At 34.9% G+C, this 27,736-nt stretch overlaps 1 protein-coding gene across 2 annotated transcripts in view; it reads left to right on the forward strand.

Annotated features, from left to right (window-relative positions):
• LOC123716283 (homeobox protein prospero) overlaps positions 1-27,736 on the forward strand; it is an 83,713-nt gene that overhangs the window by 14,851 nt on the left and 41,126 nt on the right. For both annotated transcript variants that reach the window (XM_045671945.1, XM_045671946.1), the window contains exon 3: positions 19,530-19,588. The gene's annotated coding sequence lies outside the window, so the exon portion shown is untranslated. The remainder of the gene's footprint in view (positions 1-19,529; positions 19,589-27,736) is intronic.

The raw sequence follows: 27,736 nt of genomic DNA on the forward strand, positions 1-27,736 counted from the left end.
ATTCGATACTGCACTGTTTCCTTATTTGGTCTATATCAAAATGGTCTTCATTTGTTTGACTTACACGCAATTCACATGCTCATATATAGTTAAAATTATCGAAATATAATAACTAAATCCATGACAAGAAATAATATATAAAAAGTGCTTTAAACAAACCACTATTTAGTTAATTTTACTACGACCAAAATAATTCCTAAAGTTGAAATTAAAAGTTTTTGTTCGTACACGAGCTTTATGAAACATTTTAAGTTTTCTTAACTGAAAAAGCTAAATGCGTCTTTAAAGCTTTAGTGTTCACATACCATAGAATGCTATGTTAGGTTTAAACATAATACCTACCTACATATTACATGAATCTTATAAAAGTCACTCACTTTGTCGGTAGAAGCTTTGATGCTCATTTGGAGTTGGATGCTTTAGAAAAAAATTAAGGCTCTACACAGAGTAGGGTAGAATTAGATGGAGCTATACAGCTGATAGTTTTTGTGTCAAGTATCCGAGCGTGGCCATTGAGAGCAGTGTTGGCCGAGTGGCTTCAGCAAGCGACTCTCATCCCTGAGGTCGTAGGTTCGATCCCCGACTGTGGACCAAATTATTTTCTTTCTATGTGCGCATTTAACATTAGCTCGAACGGTGAAGGAAAACATCGTGAGGAAACCGGCTTGCCTTAGACCCAACACGGTGTGAGTTAGGCACAGGAGGCTGATCACCTACTTGCTCGATTAACAAATGATCATGAAACAGACAGAGAAACCTGAGGACCAGACCTAAAAAAGTTGCAGTGCCATTGATTTTTTGTTATCCGTGCGTGGACTATTGAAAATTTGTACTCTAAGATAGTTGTTCTCATTAATAACATACATGTAAAAAAATATTGAAAACACAAAATTTTAGTTTCAAACTCAAACTCATAATAACTTTATTTAGGTAACCAAGTACACTTAAGTTAAAATGTTACTAAATTGACATTTACTACCAGTTCGCAAGTCAAGGGCGTAGAAAGAGCTAGAAGAACTGGCAAGAAATTCTCCGCCACTATTTTTAATCGTCAAGTTTTTAAGTTATATATATTGTTTGTAATAAATAGTTTAACTGGAGTAAATCAATCTTAGGGATTAGGATTATTTAAATAATCGTTAAATTTATAAAAAAACTTTATTTAATAAGTTTTCTATTTACGTGTTATTAATACACACATTTGTAAATAAAATATCGACCCCGTATCTGCATCAAAATTAACAAAAAAACAAAGCCGTAATCAGAACGGGTATCATTTTCATAGTTTCTAGTAGGTTTGTGTTTATATTTTTGAGAAAAAATATGTTCTAAAGATGTTTGCGACATATGGAGAGATGTTGAGTGATTTGTTCGCGAATAAAATAAAATTAATTACTCGATATTTATTTTAATCTCTTATATATGACCCACATTGTAATAAAACAATAGAGAATATATGTTTGTAACTTTCGCGAGAGTAAAAAACCCGAATCTCGACACTCGAACAAAAAAATAACAATGTATATTGAAATGAAAGCTCTTGATACAATGTTGAAACAAAAGGCTAGTCCTTAAAATACGTAAAAATGCCACTATAAAAAAAATTGATTGTCGAAAATAGAGAAACGTAATAAACTAAACAAACGTAGGGCTGTCAAACAAGCCGATAACTTTTTCAATTTGGCTAAAGCTTTGTTCGTCGAATTTTTATTTCACTTTGAAATTATAGTTACAAGTTTCCTCTTAATGATTAAGCAAATACGATTACCAAGAATATTATATAAAATAATAAGAATATTTATATAAATAGCCCCATTGGTAAACAAACGCAGCTACAACCTTTTAGGTCTGTGCCTTAGATTTCGATATCTGTTCCATAATCGTTTCTAATACGCAAGTAAATGATTAAACTTCTGTACCTGACACACAACGTCGATATTTTAGGTCTAAGGCATACCTATATACGTAGCCGGGGTTCTAACCTACGACCCCAGGTGAGAGTCGCATGCTCAGGCCAGTACTGCTTAAAATACTTCCAACATCAACTTATACTATAATGTCTTATCATTTTAGTCATTAAAAGAACTTCTTAAGGATTTTTTAGGAATTACAATCCTCTGCCCGCTTCTGTGTGAACCACTGAACTACTGCGAAAGAGTTTTAATGTATAAATAATTACGTTTTTATTTAAATCGATTAAAATATTGTTTTTGTCGCATTAAATTTTGCGAAAAACCACTAAATCCAGGCAAAGCTAGAATACACCGTAGACAAGGTTAGTCTAGATTAACGGTAAAGCCGGAAGTAAAAAATATTTAAAAACACAGCCCTATACAGATAATGTATATTAAAATCACGGTTCATTGGCCTCTTCAGTGCCTCCTGCGCTGCAATGTGTTCCTGTTTGCCTATCAACAATATTGGAAGTAACATGACACTATGATGGTCGAGGGGAAGATTAGTTTTCTAAGGATTTAATCAGGGTTTATGTAGACAATGTTGCGTTTATTCATTTAGAACCTCTTTCTTAAGAAACTTTTTGTAAAAACTGCACAGAACATGAGGAAATGTGTTTATATAGGTCACTACTACGTGTATTGCTGAAGTAATCTGCTTTTTTTATTACATTCCAGCCAGGCTTAAGTCTTTAGACTTTTTTTTTTTTGGTTTCGTGGTAACTTTTTTGTGGTAATTATAATAATTAAAAAAAATGTTTTGTGAAAACTTGTAAACTTGTTTTGTGTAAACTTAATTAGAATGTTTTACTTGAACATAAATACTTTGTCCGATTAAATCAGATGCAATTTTTTTTAAGATACCATAAAAACCTCAAGCTCCATTTCAAATGGAGATAATGATTGATGGGAAAGATGTTCCATATTTAATACGCTAAAAGATGCTTGCAAATGTTGTGAAAGGTGTTCCGCACGCGCACATATGCTTCCATTGACAAAAAATGTTCCAAGGTGCTTTGCGAACCGCAAAATCAGCTTTTATTGTTTTTTGTTGTGATATTTGTTTAACAGTTTTTTGTGATAACCCTTCATAGTACAGTTTTTTTACAAAAAATAATTAAAACAGTCAATTGCACAAAAAAATTAACAGGATGTTTGTTAAAAAATTGTATTTCCAACCTGACCGTTAGTTTCGATTTATCTGTTGAAATAATAATATATACCTAAAGAACTCAAAAAACTAATTCAAGCTCTCTGGATGGACTACCTTAGAATTTGTAAACATTCCGTAACTATATTTATCAAAATTGCTGATTTTTGTTTTACGTTCCCTAATATGCGAAATTATTATTTTTCTTCAATAAATCCATTGCTTCACAGTCAGTACTCAAACGTTTCCTTACGTTAATTCAAGCATCACATAACTAACCTAACCTAATCTATGCCTTACTAGCCAGGATATCAATAGCTACACTCGCTTCCAACAAATTTTGTACCATCTCTACAAAATTGGCTACACTACCTTCCAGCAATTTTTGTACCAGCTCTACAAAATTACACTAACTTAGGGTAACAACACTTAACAAATATCCGATACGATACTATAAATATCACTAAAAACCACGCCGTATCTAATGTCACAATTTGCTACCGATAAAGCTACAAAGCTAATTTGCGTATAAACAAAATCAGATATTTAACCCTCGCTGCTATTAAGAAGCATATGTCATGCTTGCCGGGGCAGAAAAGACCACTTAAGAATTAAGGTGCGCACACAGAGTAGCGTTTTTGAGTACTTCCAATGCTAAGAACATGCGTCAAGAGACTCGTTTATGTAATTATTAAAACTGCAATGGGTTGGTGATTGAGGGGATTTTTATAGAACATATATCGTATTTGTTTTAATACGAAATCCGTTAAACTATGAATATTATTTAATACAAACAAATAAAACTCTAAAAAAATTACGTCGAACCTTTTTGCAGTCAAAATACTTTTATAAACTGGAATAAAAAAATCTGTGGCGCCACAACCTTTTTAGGTCTGGCCCTCGGAATTTTCTGTATCTGTTTCATGATCTGTCAATTTAATATGCAATACACACACACGCCGTCGACTGGTTCTAACACAAGTCGATTTCCTTCACCGTTCGAGCAAATTTTAAATGCGCTGTGCACCAATGGACTTTCTATGTTAAGATCGAATCAATAAATAAATATAAATACATTTTTTTGTCAAAAAACTTACATACATCACAGAAATATGTTAAACAAACTAAATCGCTAACCGCTAACCGCTTGGTTAAGTCAGCACCTTATTGTTTGTGTGTCTTAGGAGGGTTAAGACGTTGGGGTTTGTAGGGCTATCACTCGTGGTTATCGTGTTTACACGCAAGTAACACCGTTTACACGCTAAAATGGTTTTGTCTGTTATATTTGGATTTTGAAGAATTTAACAGGTAGGTTTAAGGACGTAATGCGATAATATAATAAGTTTTTTGCTATAAATACTAATTACATTATGATTAGGTACTGTATCGGCCGTATATAATAATAACGAAACTTTATTCATGTCATAAATATGGTCGTGACAATTGATCTAACGGGAGCTCCTGTGTTGTGTGTGACTAGACTCAATTATTCCGTGGTACATGGTGCATTTTGAAAGCATTAAAAAAAATGTTCAAATCATTCTTTTATGGAAAACGTCTTAGTATTACATCTAATCAAACAAAATCTGTTGTTATGTATTTGGGAGTTTGAAGAGTTGTTATAAGCGTGCGTGTAATTTTTGTTTTAGTTTAAATCCCACGAAGGTCCCAGCACGGACTCGAGACTTGTCAATTTGCACAGACTACTAGCTATGTATTACATTATGGATCGATTTATTGTCGAAATTACTGTGAAAACTGTCAGATGTCAGCTATCAAATTGTACTAACAACTCGTTTCTGTCATTGTAAATTGCTATATCGGAATTTATTGAACTTTGTAACAACCCTATCTCAAGTTTGTAGATTATCTTAAACTTTCTTAAGACTCCACAAATGAGCCACAACTTCTAAGTATCGTTAACCGTATTCTCTCAGCTAAAGTGGAATATTTTACCTTATATTGAGAATGTCCCTTTTATTTATTTGTTAAGTGACAAGGACAACAAACACTATCAATAGACTTTACGAATATGAATTGCTGGTTATTTAAACTATTACAATTTCGTATCAATTCAAAATACCAGCAACGCGAGGCCTTTGCAATGTGTCCATGGGGAGATAACTTAAAAAAAAATTTCTACTAAATGCAAGATGTAAGAACAGAGTAAAAGAGTGTCTTCTTTATAAAATTATAAAAAAAAATCCCTTGAAATCAAACTTTATTATATATATATATACTAAGCTGTAGTTAAACATAGTATGATGCAATAATGTTTAACGTATAAAAATAATCACATTTTATGATTAATTTAATGTTTCCGGTGAAAGTATATTATCTTGTGAGGGATGAACCCTCTCTTACAAACTTTCTCCTAAGAGGATAATTACCTCCCAATACTTGCGTTTTTTCAATATATATATACGTAACATATGAACTGTATTGTAAATAGTATGTAAAGATAATATAAATTAAATCTAAGAAATATTGTCATTCGTCAACGCTATTGTTACTATAACAATAGCACGAACAATTTTATATGAGAAATAATCGGGAGTATATAACACAAGATCGACGTAAAAAGCGCTGACAAAAAGGCATACAATAATATGGAAAAACAAAAAGCGCCGAGAAACTTTCACACAGCGGCAAATTTTACGCATTATCTAGCACAAATTGCTAGTGCACAATTCCACAATTCCTAGACTATCGCATCGAAAGACACGCTTTTAATAACCGAGGAACGTTGGAGACAATCCTCTTAATCAGCACCAGACAATGGAAACGGGGCCACGCACATACGGAATGATTAGCCGCTTTGTTGGCGACTGTACCGCGCACTTTTGTTACCAACTGTACCGGCCCCGGAACTTTAGCTCATATGGATTGTGACGCGTCCCACTCACTAATTGCTTGGTCTTTATTAAAAAACGTTAAAACCTATACGTTTCATTCGACTTATAAGCCGATTGACGCAACGTCAAGTCTCAAATCGATTTGCACGTTTCACGCTACACTTATCACACAAAGTTTACTTGCTGCGAAAGTTCTCGTACGATATTTAAGGAAGCTTATTTAAAAAGTTGGCAAACACTCGTTCCACATTGCAATACGCATTCTTACCGCGCGATACTCGACACTGATTTAAGACACGCGCGCAGAGGCGTATCAGTACGTGTAATTAAAAATAAATCACATGAAACACAAAGGCATGGCAGTCGCGAGATTTCGTTTTATTGCGAGGGAAAAAAATCATTTCGTTACATAGAAAAGAAAGGCGGGTAAAAAACACAATAAAGAAACAATGTAAACAAGTTAGGGAGTACTTGAGTAGCTCATTACGGGCTGATGCAGCGGCGCATTAGAGTTGTTTGAGGCAGATCTGCGTGGCCACGGCTCGCTAGCTCCAGCCAGCCTCCATGACAAGAGACGCTTCTTTGTTTAACCTATTTCGGTTTAGATTACGCTTTCGCGTGATGAGGCCGCCGTAATTAATTATAATAATTATTCTTTGGCTCCATACAACTAGTTTTCGCTACGTGATATTTTAAGATTATTGTAAGGGGTCGGATTCTTTTTAACGTAATAAAAACACTCACATTGCCAGAAGGCTAAGTCGAATTGGTTTGGAACTACTTCAGTGGGCAGCTGGTTCCACATAGTAGTTTTGGGCGGCAACAACTGCCTCAAGAAACGCTCAGTTGTGAAACGACGGACGTCGAGGTGATACGGATTGTATCTAAGTTGAAGTACTATTCAGTTTTGTATTAGAATTCTTCGAGACTATATCAGAATAAACACTTATCCCAGAGTTTGAAGAGTTTGATCAATTTAAAAAAAAGCATTGTTCAGTGCTTATCTGATACCTAATACCTATATTAGTTAAGAAAAACACTTTTTGAACGGATTAAAGCTATGTATTATTATTAAAACTTATAGTTATTTACATAATTCTAAATTTTTTTCCCGACGTTTCGCGTACTTTTCAGCGTGCGTGGTCACCGTGACCAAACTATAAGTTTTAATAATAATACATAGCTTTAATCCGTTCAAAAAGTGTTTTTCTTAATGTGTAAAAGCTATTTTAACAAAAGACAATACTACCTGTATTAGTTATTTTTTGTAATAAAGATTACCGTAATTTTCATGTATTTGAGAAAAGTTAGCTTGTAACATATACTGTAGATATAGCATTTATATGTGATAAATAAATAAAAACTTTTCGGATTTGTAGGACATAACGCATTCTAGGCATAACGAATATAATTTCAAATGATTACATCTCCCACTCAACGAAACAAAATACGTACGATCGTTTCGATTCGCGATTGTTTTGTTATTCTCGTTAATACTCGAATTTAGACACTCGATGCACATTTCAGGTTTTCGGTTATTCATTCCATACGATTTTTTCTTTTGTTAAACCATTTTTTGTTACTATAGGTATTATGTTTTGTTTTGTCTGAGTGCCTGTAATTGTGTGTCGTACCGGTCAGAGTGGCCTTTTGATTGGTTAAGGATTCGTGTTGTTTTATCTCATAATAAAAGTAATGTTGGATGTTGATTTTCTATTATTTTTTACCTCTATATTATAAAAACTAAAATTTTAAGGTAGCATTAACACTATTGTCATAATAACACATTTATTGGTTAAGGGGTGTGTCACGTTCCATTTTTAAATGTAATAATAACAAATAGTTATATCAATTTTTATTTTTTATAAAAGAATACACCGAATTTGTATAAAAACTCGAATTAACTGTCAAAAATTCAATAATCACCTGTTTAAAATCACAACAACAACAAGAAGTGACAAGCTCCGAGCGGAAGTAGTCGAGGAGATACGGAAACGGGCGACGCAGTGATTTCCGGTCCGGCGTCACGCATCGGGAACAGACCATAACGCACCATACATTCGATAATTAACTATTGTCGGATTTACAGAGTAGATATAGTTTTTTTAAATTTTTTATTGCGTTTTTGTTAGTTTTATTAACACCCTTTGCCTTTAGCCTTCTTAAAATTATTATTATTAACTTTAATGCCCAATTAGTAAACAATTTTATGGAACAAATGCTAATTAAAGACATTCATTTTGTAAATAATGAACTACCTTACATTCATCTTTATATAAAGTAAATAATATATACATAACACTGCATTTATTTAGTCTACCCATAAATCCTTGCAGATTTTACTCCAATCTAATAGGCTGACATTACAGGCTCCCGGGCTGTATTACAACTAATCTAATATTTTCTATAGAACAGGAGGCAAACTGGCAGAAGGCTCATTTCTTGTTAAGTGATACCGCCGCCCATGGACACTCTCAATGCCAGACTCGCGAGTATTGCCGGCCTTTTAAGAATTGGTACGTTCTTTTCTTGAAGGACCCTAAGTCGAATTGTGTCAGAAACACTTCAGTGGTAGAGCACGGCAAAGCTGCTAGTTAGTTATGGAACGACGGACGTCGAGGTGATACGGGAATATCAATAATTCATATTACTCCAAAATCCTCATGATGTGAAAGATAACGATAACGTGAAAGAAAAAAAAATAGACATGGATTTCCTTCGTAATTTTAACTTAACATGTACGAGTACTTATAATCTGATTACAATTAAACTACTATGACCCCCAAACATAATAACATGACATATGAGAACTTAATAAAACCGGTATGAATTGTTTATAAAGGAAATAACAAGTGAATCACTTGTCGTCTTCTTCATATCGACGTTAGTTCCGTTATGTGATAGCTTAATTATATGTTTTCCGCTCATCTCTTTTGTACTGAGCTTGTGTGCACTGCGCTTCCTGTACAGCGTGTGTTGGTGCAAGTGATGAGCGTCGTTTATTTTTGTGAGGGGTTATTTTTTTTAAATTTCCACTAATGTGGGTGAATTTTTAAGTGTGCTCTGATTATTATTGTATGTATGTTGTACTGCAGACTTGAAAGCATACCGCTTAAGGTTAAAAAAAAATATGTGTGCGTGTACTAGTGTACAAAAATGATCTACTATATGCAACTTTGCATTACAACATGCATAAATTTGACAAAAGGCTTTTATTATCATAGACATGAATACAAATAATACAATTATTTCGATTTTACCTTATTACTACTAAGATTATAACGGAATTTCATTAATTGTAATTATTATTACTATCATTGTTATCGTTATTATATATTTTTGTTATTAATGGCTTCGAATCAACCGTGGTAGGGACACGAAAAATATGGCGCGTAACTGAAAAATGTGACGGTAATTTTTTTCCAACGCCGATAAAGAAGTTTCACTTCAATAATTAAGGCTTTGGTACATGGTAGTTATTTAGTGCTAGGCTACTATAATTTTGTTCGTATAATAGGAGAGTAATATCAATGAAACGCACAGTTAATAGTAATATAATAGTATAGTGTAAATACTATTTAATTTTGGTTGAAACGTTTCTGGCACTCATAAATTGAATAACGTAAATTGTATGTTTAATTGAAAGGGGCGATCTGATTTAAATAATTGAACACAGCAGTGAAATACCTACATACCTACATTGAAGATTTGCAACGACAAAAAAGGGTTCTAAATTGTTTTCTATTTACGCGAATTAAATCAAAATTCAAAATCATTTATACATTTAGATAACACAATTTACAATTATGAACATCAATGAAGATATACATAGATATTAAATGCTTCTAATTTTACAAAATGTTCTTTAGGGGCTGCAACCATTGCACCGTTCCACTTGACATCTTTAAGTAATCAGCTATAATAATAAAAATATAATATAATATATATATATATATATAAATAATAATAATAAAGAATAGGAATATATGTAAATGAAAAAAAACATAAATATACATATTTGTTAACACAACGTAGAGCATTGTTGGTGTAGTGGCTTCAGCGTGTCACGCTCATACCTCGTAAGTTGGTCCCGGCTTTGCACGAATGGACTTTCAATGTGCGTATTTAACATTCGCTCGAATTGTAAAGGAAAACATTGCGAGGAAACCGGTTTACCTTAGACCCAAAAAGTTGACGGCGTGTGTCAGGCAGATCATGAAACAGAAACAGTAATCAGCGAAACAGACAATAAAAAGGTTGTAGCGCCACTGATTTAGTTACTAATTTGTGCCAGTGTGCCAAATTTAGCATAGATAACCTTCACCCACAACGGAATAACACCCCTACCTACATCACTTAAGGGTTTAAATCATCGCATGTTTCGCCAACCGATTATAACTGATCCGCATTTCTGTTTAATAATAATTAATATAGGGATCAAGCTAAAATGGTGGGAGTAGGTTCCCATGGCCATCTGTTTGTCTTGAGGGTAGAGAAACGCGTGACATTTGGTATTTAAACGTTTGTTAAGGGTTTTTTAATAGACAATTTGAAATTGGCTATTATCATTGTCATAGAGACGCTTAGCTCATAATTTATATATATATTTATATGTCTCATAACTTTTTATGTGTTATCACCATCTTAAGATTCTGAGTGAAAATGCTGAGTATAAATGCCGAGTGTCAAATTTAATATATTTCTGATAGAAATATTGCAAGAGGAGTACGACAGGGCAACCCTCTATCGCCTCAACGTTTCGTGTGTGTCGAAATGATAATATTTAGAAATATAGAGTGGTCACAAAGACGTTTGCGGATGACATCACTATTTTGGCAGAAACTACAAAAGAATTAGAAGCAATGGTGTTGTCCCTAGTTTTAATATTGGTCTATTAACCGAAAGCCAAATAACAATAGAGAAAATAGAATATATTAAAAAACATACCTATTTAGGAAAACCAAAATCCTTTAAAGAAAATAAGAATGAGGAAGCAAACCTGGCCATTCACAAGAGTGAAGTCGAAAGTGACGAATGCCCAGAGAGCGATGCAAATAAAAAATATCCACAAAATTCGAGGTGACGACATCAGGACAAAAACGAATAAACCGACGTGAGAGGTCCATACTGCAGAACACAAAACTAACACCCGTTTGATATGTAATTATTTTCAATATTATGGAAATAAATTGTCTTTATTTATCTCCATATGTTTGAACGAATTGCGGTAAAATTTACTTTTTAATAACAATAAAAGCCCGTTTTATTTCCAAACATAATAAAAATTACAGCTGCATATATTTTTTTTACTTTACCTAATTTCCTAACTACCTTAAGTACCGTCGATCGGAATTCATAAAGGCCAGCTTTATCCTTATCTTGTTCATGACTTTCTTTCTCCATTCCTTCCTGCTGACGCTTCTATTTCTTATGTTCTTTTTAAGTATACAGCGATTCATTACCACGTGTTATACCTGATATCAAAAAAAGATATCAAAGATGACCTACTTGATATTTGCACCTTTCGCCGAAGAAAGAGTTCTCTACAAATAGCACCTTGCCGACATATGTACCCGCATCATATTTTTTGCTCCCTATTCTTAAATTCGCTAGTACTCAATGGTTTGATATGGGTTAATGTCCCCCAAAAATCTATCAATATTAGAACACGTTTAATGCTTTTAAGACATTTATTTGTAGTGATTCACTGAACTGAAATCCCTGAGGTCGTAGATTCGATTCCCGACTGTGGACCAATGGAGTTTTTTTATGTGAGCGTTTAACATTCACTCGGCGTGTGTCAGGCACAATATTATGATCCTACTGGCCTAATAGATTGACAAATGATCATGAAACCGATTATCTAGAGCTAAAATGGTTGCTTTATCGATTTACATAAAACACCATATTTTTAAGTGGAAAACTGCTGAAGACGTGGGGAGGAATTTGCTACGACAAAATATATCTAGAATTGTATAGGAAATCAATTCATTATAATTTACTAAAAATAATAAATGATCTTCATAATAGAATTAAAAAATCTACTTAATAATATTTGAGTGAAACAATGATGTAGTGATTTGATTGATAATGTAACTACTGTGTTGATGATATGTAACAACTATATAAAATCCTATATTTTAATTATGTGAGACAAATTTTCAGAATATGCGAAGATTGTACCACGATAATATGTTTGTACAATATTCTTACAAATAAAATTATTATCACAAAAACGTTCTACTAGTGGGCGTTGTAAAACTTCTGTTCTAAATTCAAACTCACAGCGTGCTATTAGTGTTCGAAATTCAAAATTAAGATTACAGTGGTAGCTTTGGTCTATTGTTCGAAATTTCTATTAATGCCTGCTAAACACTTCGCTGGGGTCGATGGATTGTGACGAATAATAATAGGAGAAAGGGGTCGCTTGCACCTTGACGGTGGTATACCAAAATGTCGCGTGCCCGGTGCACATTGATTGCAATCTTACTCATCCGGATATAATTTACACCTTGTGTTACATCTGTAGACATTTACGGTTTCACTTGAACTGTTTAATAATTGTTTATGCAGATATAACATTTATTTCTAACGAAACACACCCACAGTAACACACATAATAATAACAAAAAAAATTGTTTAAGGAATAAGGTACATTTTAAGTGTGTAATGTGTGTGTGTGTTGTCGTTGTAACGGACCCTGGCTCAGCATTATGCTGTGGAGCAGACGTGTCCCACAGCGCTGGTCATACTGCCAGAGACACCAACAGTTACTAGCGTCTCAGACGCAAAAAAAAAGAAAAATAATTTAATAATAATAATCGTAAGAAAGTAAAGAAGATTTGTGTGTTAGAATAATATAAATATTTTTGGGCGGATTAAAAACTAGATTTCGTGGAAATTTTTTGTACATAAATTGTAAAGACAAGTAATTGTACAAGAATTGTAAAGACACACAACACAGACACAAGTTACTATATATTTGTTTATTAACACTTCATTCATCACTTCAGGACAACTTGGCTGGCTGCTTTCAAGCGATCTTTTCCAGACAACCACGATATAATATATTTTAAAGAATTTTATTTTCAATTCCACAGTTTGTATGGATTTTTTATCTTTCTGTCAAGTTTCTTTATTTATGAGTGTTGTGGTGGAATTTCAGGATACAGTCGGAATATCGTTATGACGTTTTGCTCAGCACGAATTGAAATTTTGATCGTCCATTTTATTAGTGTATACGCTATCATGACTACGTTACACAATCAATTGTTCGATAAGAGCACGAGTATCGATCGATGGTTCCCCTTCATCTTACCCCGCAGCTGCGCCGGCGCAGGGTCAAAGGTGGGTGAGGGGCAAGTAAGCTTTGTAGTGGGCGCTGAGTGTGCTGTCTACAGGATTACGACGCCATGTTTGGTGGCTTCCTATTTGAAAATTTTCCGTTAGAAATTGCAACGTTTGGCAAATCGAATGCAATTTTAGATTCGCATTAGTTTTTAGTTATTTTCCTCTAATAGAATATTTGGGAGTTGAATGACGAAAAAACTGAACATAGCGTTGCCTAGTAACGCTTTTTAGTTTAAAATGAAGCCAATAAGAAAAAAAGAACTATATTATATATTGATTCTTATAATACTGAGTGTATATAAAAATTATTAAAATAATCTTTGAACACAATAACTAATATACGACCGTATTATTTGTTTTGTCTAAGACTTGGGTGCGATTACCAGAGAGACTGGAAGGCAGAGATTCGTTACCTATGTCTGCAACAGAAGCTATAATAAATCAGTATTCAACTGTAAGATTTATATATAAATTTAAAAAAATAATGGCAAAGTGTCTTTATAGCGTGGGAGAGTATTTTGACCGTAAGATTTGACAGCAATTATCAATAACTTAACGCTTCTTATGACAATATGGCATTTGCATGCCTATTTCTATAAGAATTGTGTATCGTTTGCAAATAAATATACGTCATCATTAAAAAAAAGCCCGTACAATACGGAAGTTACGTTAGCATTGTCATCTGACCGAAATACCACCTGGCCAGTATTGTCTTAACAACATCACCTTAAAGACATATGATACGCCCACAAAACACATTAAATCGCCGGATCAAACAACATGTGCATATCAAGCTCAAACCAATATGACTCTTAAGAAAAAGTCTTAAAGGCCACGTAAGGAAACACGAAACCACAAGGCAGAGTTTACGGTACGATAAAATCAGCTGATTATATAGACATCTTAGAAATTCACCTTAAACGCCGCGCAATAGAATTGTATTTGGAAAAAAAGACCGTCTTATTGCGTTCAAGAAAGGTATTCCGTGTATACTTGAGGTAAAATTCTGAATGACGTCGTCACAACTCAAAGTTTTACAACCGATGTTTACTCCTCAGCATACGTTGATTAGTTAAATAACACTTACTAAAGTAACCTTCAATAATCCATCGAACAATAGAAAAATGTAAATACGTAACAGTAATACGCTTATTTTGAGGGGCGCCTGACATGTGCGCACGCGTCGATCTACAATCAGAGTAATAATAAAAAATAATAATAAATCCGGGTGAAGAATAAAGAAAATCACCCCCCGACTCCGCTTGCCTTTATCTTGCAGACTTCTGAAAGATAATAGGGGTGGTGGGCCCCCATACGTGAGTGTACACCTTTCGCTGGGGTTGCCATCACGCTGTAGGGAGAGTGACGCTTGGCGTGTGGAATTTGGCGGTTAATTTCAAATATGTCTTATTATCGCTTCCTAATATGTATATAATAAAGGACAAAAACCGTTTAATACCCAATCTATTTAGTGATATATAATAATTAGAGAATAAATAAGTAATTAATCGATTTATAACTTATACTGTAATGAACCGCAATCGTATATTATGTATTATATCCACGTTATGTTACGAGAATGTTATAAAGTTTTTAGAACTGTTGCCACGACTGAGGAATTGAAACAAAAAAATGTTCTAAATTAAAAAAAAAAACAATTAAATTAATCATGGGCTAATATATCAGTTTCGTGACCAGCCTTCCGTGTCTGACCCTCGTCGTCGACTTTTAGGGTCTAAGGCAAACTGTCTCACACTTTGTCTTCCTTCACCTTTCGAGCGAATAAAGTCCCTCGGTGCACAGGGATCGAACCTACGACCTCAGGGCTGAGAGTTACACTCTGAAGTCACTGCGAACAGTGCTCCCATAATTACAATTTTTTCCATCTGTAAATTACTATGTCCCATAATTATTAGGAACTATTTACTTGATTAAATTCTAGGAACCATAGAACACTTAAACAAAATCGCTAATCTGTAAGACTGTTAGTCATCAATCTTAGCAATCAATACGCAGAAAGGAATGGGTTCAAACAAGTAAAAAACTATTCCTTTATTCCATTTTTATCCGCACATTGTCTTCTCTGTTAGGGACAGTCTAGGTAATCAAAGGTACACGACAAAGCCTGGCTTTTCGAGCTGTCCTTTGCTATTTCATATCTTTGTAATTGGCTTTCGATTTATATTCAGTTTCCTTCTGTTGTTGAATCAGATATGTCAAGATTACGATTGTCATTGGTTTTTTTTACACTTTCGACATATTTACGACATTTAACTTTATAAAACAAATAAAGTTTTTTTTTGTTTGGTACTAAGAGAAGCCACATTCACAATGTTCAAATTCAAATTCACAATTTATTCAATTGCTTAGACAAGGTTCGATCAATGTAAACATTTTCAAAATTATTTAGTTTGGAACATATTTCAATGGTGAAGTCTGATGAAGCGACTATCTGAAGATGTCGTAAATAATCTATTCATGGCTGGATTTAGAGGAGTGGAGGCCCAAATTCCAAATAAATTTAAAAAGAATTCAATCCAATCAACTTTTTTAAATCAATAATTTATTGTGAAATCAAGAAGGTTCCTTAAGTATTTAACTAATATATAAAATATATCAAAAGAGAAGATTTTTACTAGTCGGAATTAAACACATTTTTTTCCGTAGTCTCTATTGTGGGGTCTCAATTTAACCCTGATGCGATTCTGTATCTTTTAGACTTTTTATACCTAAAAACATTCCAACATCTCATAAAACTTGTCCGGTAGAACAAAATCAATATTCTTTGGCCTCACTTTAACCGCTTCAAAAGAATACCCATTTCGTAATATCAATGTAACATTGATACAAGCCTCTGCTCAATTAAGGTCAAGACATTTTCTTTTTAACGATATCATTATATCAAGATATTCGTTCATTAGCACACGTAACAATATGCAAGAAGCGAAACAATACGCTTAGTACTTCACATTTTCTCTCAGAAACATTCATCTCGCAACTATTAATTAGTAATCCCCGATGCTGTAATCAAGCATAAAATTAAAACTTGGCACACGCCACACGCCCGACAAAAGTAAGGGTGTGTCCATACAGTACCTTATGGCACGGCAATTTGTTCAAGACATCTGGCCTCACACCTGCCCGCACCCCAGCACTCCATACCGTCACATTCTAGACAACCCGAATTACAAGAGAATAGGGCACAAATTCATCGTGTGTTATGGTTTTGGCGGAGTCCAATGCCCCTGTCGTTCTCATTAAAATTCGGAAATGACGTACGTTTTTTCCGTACTCAATTGTCCTAGAGGCGGTCAAGCGAGACAATATGACAGTGATGTGAATTTGGCTTTTGCTCATTAGTAATTCGTAGTTCCCGGCGAAAGTTTTAATATGCTACCCGTTATGTGCTGAATTAGTCTCGTCTCGCATACAGCTCATGTTTGTCCACTAAACGTCAATCTCAATGTCAGACAATACGATCAGGATAAACGCTAGTACGTTCATTCACACGTACTCGTACGTGAGTAAGGAACTTGGTTAAGGTAGTGTGCGTGCCCATTCAAGACAGCCGACCTTCTTACGTCACTTCCTGTGACGTCACCTCCTTGCAAGTGGGCGTGTGTATTCACCCTAAATGCTCGTTGTGTTTTTTTATATTATGACAGGTTGCGGTTTGAATCTGATAACTGAAGGGCTTAAGAAATTGAATAACGTGTAATTTAGTTGAATTTGTATGATAGCGATTTGTAGATGTGACTTTTTTCAATGACACGTGGCACGTGTAAGTGAACCGTGTAATTACGATATTATATTATCATGTAGTTTTTTTAAACGTATGGCAACATTACTTAACAAAAATATTTCAAATTTAGAAAGCAGATATTCTAAATTCAAACAATCAGGTAATTGTACTTGTTAATTCAAAGCGCTGCATAAAAGAAATTAGATCTTCCGGCGTGTTTCTGCGAAGCAGTTAATTTATGTATCACCCCGGCAAGGATGCGGGACATAGCGGTAATTTGGGACAAGTAGACCAATTCCGTGACCCATTGTAGTTCAAGTAGCTAAGAACTCCTTGCGCCCGCATTCGCAAATAAATATTAATGTGTATTCGGTTTTACACTTTCTTTGAGTGTTATATTCTAAACAGATTAATTTCGAACGGAAATAAAGAAGAGTTTTCAAACACATTTTGTTATTATTCAACGAATTGATTAGTATATCGAAAGAATTGTTTGGCCTAAGGCCGTATTGGACCAATGGACATTATTTTGTAGATTTCGTAAATAAATGTTATATTTTAGTATAATTTATATATACCATTAATAACTTTACTAATCGTTTTTGAGTTAAGCGCGTTTATCATCTGCATACGTATTATTTAGTTAAACATATATGTATCTGATATATCAGATAGTTTATGTTAGTGATTTTCTATAAATTTAGTTTTTTGTCTGTTTGACAACGTTAAGGCAATCTAATAAACTAAACTTTATTACATAAGTCATGGGCTATATAATAAAATAAATAAGATGCAACATTTTGAGGGTTAGGTCTCAGATTTCTGTGTTTATAATTTCAATTTAAAACAGGTTTTTCAAAAACTTACTGTACACAATACAAAATGTGTGCTCTTTAAAGATTGCAACATATTATCTCCGAAAACTTTGGATTCCTCAAAAGCCCACCTTTAACAGATGCATCATTGATTCAAATATGGAATCAGTTTGAGTATCACAAATGACTTCCGGTGATTGAGGGGCACCAACACTGCGCCGACAATAAAATTAGCCTCTAAGTGGCAACAATATTACGCGCGCCTTACACCTGGTTTTCTTTTGATAAAGATTTATTACTTGTAGTTTCTTCGTAACTACAGCTTATTACTTTAAGGTTTCAACAGCTTTTTTGTTCACGTTCACTATAAATAAATTCTAACAGAGTTTGGTTTTAATTCTTATTTTGTTTGACATATTCGTCAAATGTTGTCTGGGAGCTAATCAATATCGATTTATCATGTTCTAATACGGGTCTAAGATCCTTATAAAAAGCGTCGCACGCGCACGCCGCGGGTGGGCTCACACGTGCTAGCCCGTATTGATTCTGTTTTCTCTTATCGATAAGGATTATCAATAGGAAAGCGATGAGGTACGAAATAGCTTAAGAAGTCTTTTGTGTCATTAAACTTGAGGAATAGGAGCCTCTCATCCCTGAGGTGGCAGCTTCAATCGCCGGCTTTGCAACAATGGACATTCTATGTGCGCATATAACATTCGCTCAAACGGTGATGGAAAACATCGTGAGGAAACCGGCATGCCTTAGACCCATACGGTCGACGGCGTGTGTGTGTGTGAGATACAGAAATCTGAGGCCTAAACCTAAAAACATTGTAGTGCCACTCATTTTGTTTGATTTATTTTATTTCAATATTCATCCCATATCCAGGAACCACCACTTACCACGCCATTGTCCGCTCATAAATAAGTTACAAGATCTGCAAGCTAAAACTACAATCTTATTTGTTCACTTACACACTTCAGTTAAGCATGAGACTTAATTCTGAAGTCCGTTCTGGTTAACAAATGCTCTTAGGAAGGCATTGTTAGAATGGCATTTCTTTACCCAATAACAACGTATCTGGAAGCCTAACCTCCTTTTTTTATAGAACGAGGGCCAAACGGCCAGTAGGCTCCTGATGTTAAGGGATACCGCCCATGGACACTCTCAATGCCAGAGGGCTCGCGAGTGCGTTCACAGAATTGGTACGCACTTTTTTTGAAGGACCCTAAGTCGAATTGGTTCGGAAATACTTTATTGGTCACATGGTTCCACATATTGGTGGTGAGCGGCAAAAAATCCCGAAAAAAAAACGTTCAGTTGTGGAATGATGATACGGGTGGAATTTCGTATACTGCCTCTACGTCCGCTGCTGAAACTCAGCTGCAGGTATTAATCCGAACAACTCCCTTAAACACTCCCTATGTAAACTCTCTACCCTCTACATGTCTAGTATTTAATTTATGACATTCTTTCGTAATCTACGTAGAAATTATGGTAGAACATACTCCATGCCACAAAACAACGAAAATGCTGAATTAAAGTTATATTAATTAAACCGGACGTTTCGTGCTAATACCCAATAGGCATTCCCGTGGAATAAAATGATATTCGATCTTTTTCAATACATTTTCAGTAAAGGAAGTTGTTTGTCTGTTACAGAGCCAGCGGAGCGCCACGGGCAGTTTCACATCGGATAGTTGTATAAAATCATTTTAATGGTGAGTATTTTTCAATATAACTTTATTAATTGACAACTTTCTGAAACGATTCTTTTTTTCATTCCGGTTATTTATTGTTCTTAGTCATCCTTACATATGTAGATAGAAGGAGTAGCCTTATGGTCGTAGGTTCGATCCCCGGCTGTGCACTAATGGACTATCCGTCTACGCGCGTACATTCGCTCGAACGTTGAAGGAAAACATCGTATGGAAACCGGCTTGATTTAGAGCCAGTCCTGGCCTGTGTCAAGCATAGGTTGCGTTCTTGCCTGTTTGACAGACAACTGACTGTGAAATAGATACAGAAATCTGAGGTCCAGACCTAAAAAGGTAGCGTCACTGATTTGTTTTTATATATTTATACACGTTACATTTATATAATTTTTTTTTAATTTTTCATTAGTAAGTTAGATGTAGTTCTTCTGTTGAGTATTTACCTTAAAGTAAACGATCGGTTGCCTGAAAGAGATAGCTTGTTAGGTGTAAGGCTTCCCGTTGACTTCTTAAAACAACAAAGTTCAAAAACATTGGTAGTCACTTATATTAATAACTTATGCAGAATACTGTAACGAAAACAGGCCTTACAGAGGGCAATATTGAAAATTACTACAGCGTTTTGTTCAATTGTTTACTTATTGTTATACAAAGATATGGCCGAAGCCTTTCTTCAGACTTTTCATACAATTGTAAAAGCGTAAATTCTCTTTGAAATCATATTTAATACAAAAACCGAGGCTTATGCCCGTTGGATTTTTTTTTGCAAAACTCGTTTTATTTTCTCGCACTAACCGAAATACGTATTTTAATACTCTGCCTTTTAAGTTCTCTTGAACTAATTTATGTTTTATACATGGCATAGTTAAGCGGGAATAAAATATTAGGGATCGTTTTGACCTCGGCATTCTATATATTTGTATGATGCCAGCCTTTCAATAGTTACCACTTTTAATATAATTATTTTATAATTGTTACTGTAGGCTTTATAACGTCCAGTTTATTGCTAAATAAGTGTTCCATGTGCCGCGTACGAACACGATTTTTCTGCGTAATTCAATCAATTGCACATTCAATTTGAGTGTTGTCTTTTCATGTTCTTCTGTTCTGTTCATCAATGTAATCTGTTTTAGCTGCGTGTTTTGTGATGCGTTAACTATAAGATAATTAATGAATAAAATTCATATTTGAACCAAAAGTATTATATAACAAGTGTAGTTGGAAAAGGGTGTGGGTTGTCATAACTATCTATATTAGCTTTCAGGCGCGTTTCAAAAGTTATGAATATTTCAAGCAAATTTCGTGGTAGACCAGACACGATTGTACCTAGGTTAGGTACTATACAAAGTACATATTATCGTAGTACGAATATTTAAATAATCATTGTTACGTATACATGCCGCAATCACTTTGATTAGTACGGAAAATTTTGAGAAAAGATTTCAAGTTCGAAATTTAAACTGTATAGAATCAAATATGGCGAACAAAAACCGATAAAACGGAACATTAATCAAGAACAACGGGGTTTTGAATATCGAACACCAAAAGCGATGGTATCTCGTATCATTGCGTTGCAGTTACGATTCGAACAACTAGAACCTATTGTAACTATATCCGTTCTGTTTCTAAGGATGTCTATAGATGTTTGAATGTGTCATAGTGTTTTGAATTCCGAATATTGATTTCCGGTTCCTTAAGATAACTGTAGATTAGCTTAGTAGGTATTATAATACTTTAACTTGAACGATTTTACATTAATAATTGCTTACATAGCAGTTTTGGCCTAGTGGCTTCAGCGTGCGACTCTCATACCTGAGGTCGTAGGTTCGATCCCCGGCGCTGCACCAATGGACTTTATTTCTATGTGCACATTTAACAGTCGCTCGAAAGGTTAAGGAAAACATCATGAGCAAACCGCCTTGCCTTAGACACAAAAAGTCGACGGCGTGTCAGTTACAGGAGGCTGATCACCCACATGCCACATTAACGAATGATCATGGAACAGATGCAAAAATCTGAGACCCAGACCTAAAAAAAGATTTTTTATTTATCGCTTACATCGAACGCTAAACGAAAATGAAGTAATGAAATCCTTCACAACACATAACAGACATCGAAATACAGAAAAAGTTTACACACACGCAAAAAGCTAAGCGAACTAATCAATAATCAGATAGGTACCTAGACGCTATAATTCCTTTAATAAAAATACAACGAGGAGGATGGGGTGAATCGCAGCGGGCTTCGGGAAATTCAGCCGTTGAATGGAAAACGCGATAGACAAACAGCTCGCTGACCCCTACCACCCCTAGCCACCCTAACGTGCATTTCGCAATGCCCCCGCGGCCAAACGTTTTTAAACGATGAAAGCCAGACTGATTATGTTACTTTATTTAGTGATTAATTGGAGATTTTCATATCTAATTGGTGACTTAATGAAAAACGATTTTATCAATGTCAAAATGACTTCTGTTATTTTGTTTTTATGTATGTAATGGTATTGAAAGGTTTCTAAGCAATAAAGAAGTGCATCCATTTTTATGAACACAGATTCAGCTATAGATATTGATATTTCCCAACGCAAAATTTCAAATCCAATTGCATATTTTGTATTCATTTATATACAAAGGGTTATTGTATTTTTTTTTTATAAAGAAAGATTTAACTATAGATACAAATCTTTCCGGCCACAAAGGTTTGTCTTTGCTCTGTAAAAAAAAAAATTGTAAATCGATTTACAAAAAAGTTCGAATTTCAAAAACAAGCGCCGATGACACATAGCAGAGATTATCCAATCTTAGCACCGGCACGCACAGCCCTTGTAAATCAAGTCGACGCGAAATGGCTGACCAACTGCACCTCCCCCCCACAAATCTATGCTATAGCCTGCAAAAGTGTGCACCATAAATTTTATACAACTAGGTACGGAAAATGCGCGCGTGTGTGTGAAAATTCGAGCGCCTGTAAAAGGAGTGGACATCGTCGTATCGCTTTGAGTTTGCAGTAGGGTTACCATTATATTTGTACATTTTTGTAGTCTGTATAATTATTTGTTTAATTTTTGAGGGTTTTTACGTAATTATCGGTAAAAGAAGAAAGTAAAACAACTAAATTCACATTTTGTTGCACCACGATCTCTGTGAAATATTCCGTTGTCTATTGCTGTCAATAAATTATAAAATTTTCTAGATACTATTTTGTGATTTTTTTATTATTATAACTTGACTTTTCAAGTGTATTAAAGTAGCCGTGGTCAGCTAGACAAAGGCAATATTAGCGTAGCAAAAAGTTATTTTTGACAACCCTTTTTCAGGTAGTGTTGTTCTGTTAATCTAAATAAATTGACGACATCGATGTGAGGTATGTTAGGACTAATTAAATAGGATCTGGTTCACCAAATTTGACAATTGCTTTAGTCTGTGGTCACGCCAATTTGTGAGATAACCGTACGGAACTAATCTGTCAATTTGTGGATAAATTAACAAAAGTTAAATACATCAACACTTGTTTTATATGCAACACTTGCCTATATTCATTTAAATAAATAGGTTCCTATTACATTACTCACCTGTCATCTGTCATCTTTCAACTGTGACAGATGACAGATGTATATATAATGTAATAATATTAGAAGACGAACGATAAAAATGACGTGTAAACCGATTTTCAGTTCAAGTAATATTTAAATCTATAGAAACCCGAAATCCTAAATTACATTACATTATATAATGTTCATCTATGTTTACATTTGGTCATGGTTTTTTTTTCTAACAGGTTCAATGTTTGAACGAAAGCGTTTTTTTTTTTCTTTTCTTTAGTGACGATGTAAACGTCCTTTTATGTTGCTTTCCATTCGGCCGCTTCAACACCGAGCCCGGTCAGGTGTGCTTAACTCGGAGACCGATGGAGCCAGCCACTTAGTCTGCCACTGTCACTAATAATACCTACCGTATAACAGCGCCGCCGAATTATCAACATGTTCAAAACAATGCATTGTTTTAAAAGTTCAAATTTTGAAAACCGGATTCGAACGGACGTTGCTGAATAGCACGCACACATAGGCCTTATTACCTATCAGTTACGCACTTATATTTAGCAGTAAACGTAGGTAAAGAGAGGAGATGTGCACAAAAACGCATCTTCCCCCCAGGCTCCCCCCAGCGGCCGCCGGGCGAACGAATACATTCGACTAGGCCATTTGCAATATCACATTGTGTGAGTAGGTATCTATACGCGGCGGTCAGTGTGTGCACGCACACAGGCGCGGCTTAGCTTAGCCCGTGCGTAGTTTTACGTAGCTACGTATACGCGGTATTGGTTTTCTGTAGTACTGGGGGCTTTAACAAATTTCAAATTCACAAAATCGTGATTGGTCGGTATTTTGTTTGAATAAGCGGACGCAACGCGACGCGGCCCGAGCTTAAAATGTCTATAGATAATTCGTTTAGCAATAAAATTATGAGTTTTATTTGATTTTGTACGCGTGATGATGTGATTGCTCCAAACCTATTTGTTTTGCTGCAATTTGGTTAAATAGTGATTAATTCGTTAATTGGACACGAACTTTACATTGTACAACAAATTATAGCTAATCATTACATTGTCCAAACAAATTCCAAGTAATTTTCAATAGAGCATAACATCTCAATAGAATTTAACAGCCTATCCATCATTATCTATCAAAAATGAAGCAATTAAGGTAAAAAAAATTATAAAGCAAGGGACACACGCGCCAATAACCATAGAGAAGCGGAAGACAGACGCTCTAATAGACCAAGAAGTCAAATATCAATTTCTAGAGAGCCATTCGTGCGTGCATGTCACTTAAAACCGCGGAAGTACGCTACAAAAACTCGGAACCCAATCAACTCAAGAAATTCGAATGTGTCTACTCATCGTCTTCTTGGCATGACACGATAGTTTTGAATTTCTAATGTGGAACTGCGTAAAGTTAATTAAAAATAAAATTTTCTACATCGTACGCTGGTCTTACATACACAATATTATTAAGTCGCGGTGTTCTGTAATAATTAATAAATCTTAGTACTGACATATTGTATATATATAAAATTCTCATGTCACAATGTTCGTTCCCATACTCCTCCGAAACTGCTCGACCGATGCTTATGATTTTTTTATATTATTCAGTATGTCTGACAATCGGCTACTATCTTTCAAACCCCTATGTGATAAGGGTTTTCCCTCCCAAAAAAATATTTTTTTTATTTTTAGACAATTTTTTTTGTTTTTATTTTTTTATGATACAGCATACAAACATACATACACCCCTTATTTGTCACCCCTGTACGATTAACTCCTATTTTTTATTTTAGTAGATTTTTATTGAACTAAAAAAAAATTTTCCTGGAAATAATATACATGGCAAAACGTTTGCCCGGTCAGCTAGTGTATTATACATTTCACATCAAGTCTATAATAGGTTGCGAAACCAACCATTCGACTATTAAAAGAAAATAGGGCATAATTCACAAAATAAGGCACCATCTGGACTGTACCGGTAGACCATGCGACAGCTTGCTTGTCCGTTGAATTAACGAAAACTATTGCGGAACACCTTTCGAACCGTTATTGTTTTGTACCAACCAATCTGTTTATTACTATAATTTGTTATTCAAAGCTGCGTAATTATAAACTAATTAATATATATACATAAATAATAAATTTGTGGCGCTACCTTTTTAGGTTTTATTTGTCAATCTAATAATTTATCAGCGTCCTGTCCCTGACACACGCCGTCGACTTTTTGGGTCTAAGGCAAGCCTCATCATCGCTCGTAAAGTTAAATGCGCATATAGAAAAAAAGTTCATTGCGGATCAAACCAACGATCGCGGTTTGAGAGTCGCACGCTGAAGCCACTAGGCCAACACTACTCTCAAAAATACATACTTACTTTTACCTACGTATATACTATATAAAATATATTATAGGCCGTGCGGTTTCGCCTGTATTCTTAAATATTCCCTAATAAATAAAGTATCCAACACAAAAAGAGCTTTTAAATTCGTACCAGTGGTGTCTGAGATTAGCGCGTTAAAAACAGAATTATTTAATGTTAGTAAGGATCGGTGGTTCGTTTAAACGGATGTATCGAAGGTTTAAATAAAGTGCAAAGTAATACGGCGGTTATACCTATTGTCTTGCGTTTTCTTTTCTCGCTCCTTTGTGGCTGCGGTTGTGGAGTATTGTTCCAACGTCCCACAGGCCCTTGTCTTGAGTGCAAACAGGTCATGGGACACTTTTATTTTAAACACTTTCCCACGGTTCGCGTTATTTTACTTTTCTGCCAAAATTTACATAATTTTCTCGATAATGTAGAGAATTTTTATTTTATTAGACGCGTATTTTATGAACAAAGATATTGATTTTTGATGATTGTTTGCCAACTCTATACACTCCCGAGACTTCTGTTTGTAATGTATCTAGCGTTTGTTGTGATTATAATTACGTCATAAATATATGAAAAAGACAAAAGCTATATCTATTAACGTGTTGTAATGATTATAAGGGGGAGATTTCAACGTTAGCATAGAACGTCTAAATACATAATCGATACAAGCACCTACTTTCCTCTGACAATTTCCGTATCCGAGAAGCTATTCAGCTCAATAGTTCCGGCGGCATAGTTCTCACAATCAAAAAAAGATTTGTCACTTAAGTGCGAGGGTGGGGTCCGGAAGGAGTAGTTCCCAGGCACCAGGCGATTATCACCCCGGTGTCCTGAGTGACCCCTTCCGATGCAAGACGTTAAGAGTCGGTGACTTCTCGACACTGCGTCATATTTGTATTAGCAAAGATAAACGTCAGCTCAAAGATTAATTTTAATGTATTAACATTAAATATTTAGAAGGATAATTTAATTATTTATTTATTATTCATGTACGGAGTTAATTGCTATGTAAGGAATAAATGCAATGTAACAGTTTGTGACGTCTGGCTATACTCTCGGGGTGTAACTCCGTCCATTTAGGAAATCGCGACGCTTATAAAACTAAGCAAACCTATGTGAGCAAAATGTACATATTGCGCAGCCTTGGCTCGTTATTTGAGGCTAGCCGCTAGGAACGAATTTTATTTGCGTATAACTAGTTAACTTAGAAAAAACTTTACGATCTGCATTTGTTTTGAACTTAAAATTCGGCTTAAAAGCTATATACGTAGTACAAAACTCGGAATCATAAATCGGATTTATAATGACCAAAAACTTAGTTGTCCACTTGCTACCTGGAGCAGTTTTGGCCTAGTGGCTTCAGCGTGATCTTCTCAACCCTGTGGTCTTAGGTTCGATCGAGCAGAGCGTTTAACATTCGCTCGAACGGTGAAGGAAGACATCATGCGGTAACTGGCTTTCCTTAGATCGTAAAAGTCGATGGCGTGTGTTACAGGAGGCTGGTCCCCAACTTGCCTGATAAATTGACAAATGATCATGAAACAGATACAGAAATCTGAGACCCAGACCTATAAAGCAAAAGAAATGTCTTATATTCCTAATCTAAAAGTATTAGGTAGGTATATTACAAAACTGTTTATAAAATTATTTGTACGCATAATTCATTAGTGTACTGACAGGAAGGAAGTGAGCGCGTGAGAAGGTAGCATGTATCGTGAGAACCGGCCTAAGTTGACATAAATACTCTATGGTAAGCAGTGACCCTTGCCACAGAGTAGCTTTGTTTACACTACCCATCCTTTGTGGTTAAATAAAGATATGTTACACCAAGTATTTAATTAAGACGTTCTTTTAGAAACTAAATTTAAGGCTTTTATGATATCATTATATTTTATAATACCAGATCATATTTAGATTTATTACGACGTAAATAGAAAAAGAAGGCAACTTGGAATAGATCAAATTAGGGAAACAGCTGATGGCACATGAGACAAGGTGACAGAGAGTGGCAAACGTATCTGAATTATAAGGCTGTTATTGTTATTATTATAAAGAGAATAAATTACATAAAAGGTCAATATGAAGGTGTTTGAAGGACTTAAATACTTCGTCAGCTCCCCCAGACTTTTAGGCGTTGCAATCAAACCAGTTGGGATTTTGACAAAGACATCATCTCGTTAAGCGACGATAAATCACTGATATGAGTCACGGACAACGGCATGACGAGCTCAATAAAAAGAGGATC

Source organism: Pieris brassicae, chromosome 11, assembly GCF_905147105.1.
Source record: "Pieris brassicae chromosome 11, ilPieBrab1.1, whole genome shotgun sequence".
NCBI classification, from domain to species: Eukaryota; Metazoa; Arthropoda; class Insecta; order Lepidoptera; family Pieridae; genus Pieris; species Pieris brassicae.